The following is a 2,030-nucleotide window of genomic DNA, read 5'->3' as shown; positions in this document are numbered from 1 at the left end:
TTAGTGTTTTTTCCCCCTCCCCCCCCCCCCCCCCTCATTTCTAATTTTTTTTTTTACAAAATGTCGGAGAAAAATTCAGGTTTTAAAGAGAAATATTTTCTGTAATTTTTTTAGCATTTTGTAATTTTTATATATAGTTGGTAATTATAAAATATTTCTGAAAATTAATGGTTTTTTAAGAAAAAATTCAACTTTTAAGTCTTATAAATATTTTTCAGAAATATTTCCTGAAAATATTCAGAAAATATTTTATGAAAATTTTCAGAAAATATTTTCTGAAAAAATTACAAAAACAAATTTTCAGAAAATATTTTCTGATAATTTTTTGTAATTTTTGGTATTTTTTAAAATTTGTGAAAATAATCTTTTGTAATTTTTTAAAATATTTTTTTGTAATTTTTGGTATTTGTAAAAATTATTCTAAATTTTTTGGTACTTTTTAAAGTTTATATGTAATTTATGCAATTTATGTGTAATTTATGCTATTTATGTGTAGTTTATTCAATTTATTTTTAATTTATGCAACACATGTGTAATTTATGCAATTTCTTTGTAATTTAAGCAATTTATGCATTATATGTTAAATTTATGCAATTTATGTGTTAATACACAAATTTCTATAATTTATGCAATTAAATAAAATTTTAGATAATAATCACATTAATAATGCATTTTCGAACAATTAATGCAATATTAGCAATAATGCACTTATAAATTTTTACATAATAATCAGAAAAAATAAAATAAATAACAACAATATTCCCCAGCATCATTTTAACATAGTAATGTACGTAATCACAAAATTAATTTAGGCCAATTTCTCCAATATTAATTAACACTTTTATATATTAATCAAAATAATTAAAATAAATTAAAAAAATATTCCCTCAAATTACTTTTACATAATAATTTACGTAATCACAAAATTAATTTAGGCCAATTTCTCCAATAGTAACACTCTTACATAATAATCAAAATAATTAAAATAAATTACAACAATATTCAAATAAAATTTTTAGATAATAATGTATATACTCACAAAATTAATTTAGACCAATTTCTCAAATATTAATAATTTTAAATATTAATCACAAAAATTAAAATAAATTAGAGCAATATTCCCAATATATATTTATATTTTTACATAATAATGTAAATAATGAAAAAATTAATTTAGATCGATTTCTTAATTTTTTATCAATAATATATTAATGACATATTAATGTCAGTAATAAAAAAATTTAGACTAATACTTTTATATAATTGGTGTAGGTAATGTCTAGTGGTACGCCGCCTCTCCCGCGTGGTTGAGGGCGTGGCCGCGGTCGTGGCCCGATACTGCCACCAGTACCGTCAAATGCTTCCCAGGTTGGGGAAGCATCCCCTAGGCTACCCACAGCCCCTCGTATGCCCGTACTGTCTCCCACCCCGCAGATTCCTGATAATGCTCATAAATCTGGAGCTTCATGCACGGCTCCAAACCGGCGGCTACTCCACCACCATCACCAACAATCCCCCACAATTAGCATACCAGTACATCAGCCTCCATGACGCCAGGTAAGTTGGTTTACCTAATTTTTTATAATGAATTATTTTATTTTTAAAAGGTTAATTATTTGTGTAATTTATATTACATTTAAGGCTGACCGGCGGTTTCACAAGCGCATTAATGTGGTCGTGCAGGGACATTTCCCCACCCGTGGCCGTGTCTGAGGCAGGTGCCACCAGCGCATCAGCATTTCTAGTTTGAGAGCATGAAGGTAATTAGGTTTAAATTATATTTTTTTTCTAATATGTAATCTAATTGTTTAATTTATTTTACTAATATTTTGTTAATCTTATTAGTGAAAATAACCCACTAGTGGGACTGCGACGATGAGTCCCTATTTCGTGTCTTCCACATATGGGCCTGGAAGTACATTAAGAAGACCTTCTCGGTCGTCCGATCCTGTCTGGTCAGGCCGCTATAGTTGGCCAACGAGATCTAGCTCCAACTCCAAGGGTACTGGGCTAGTGAGGGCTTTCAGCAG

The 2,030-nt window shown here is 28.8% G+C and overlaps 1 long non-coding RNA gene across 1 annotated transcript in view; it reads left to right on the top strand.

Annotated features, from left to right (window-relative positions):
* LOC110011925 overlaps positions 1 to 1,996 on the top strand; it is a 2,202-nt gene extending 206 nt beyond the window's left edge. Inside the window, exons 2-4 of the long non-coding RNA XR_002287030.1 lie at positions 1,273 to 1,557; positions 1,684 to 1,760; positions 1,846 to 1,996. This is a non-coding gene — a long non-coding RNA (uncharacterized LOC110011925). The remainder of the gene's footprint in view (positions 1 to 1,272; positions 1,558 to 1,683; positions 1,761 to 1,845) is intronic.

This window comes from Sesamum indicum, linkage group LG4, assembly GCF_000512975.1.
Source record: "Sesamum indicum cultivar Zhongzhi No. 13 linkage group LG4, S_indicum_v1.0, whole genome shotgun sequence".
NCBI lineage: Eukaryota > Viridiplantae > Streptophyta > Magnoliopsida > Lamiales > Pedaliaceae > Sesamum > Sesamum indicum.
Note: the sequence above shows the minus strand (reverse complement) of the source record. Positions and strands in the feature narration are given on the sequence as shown.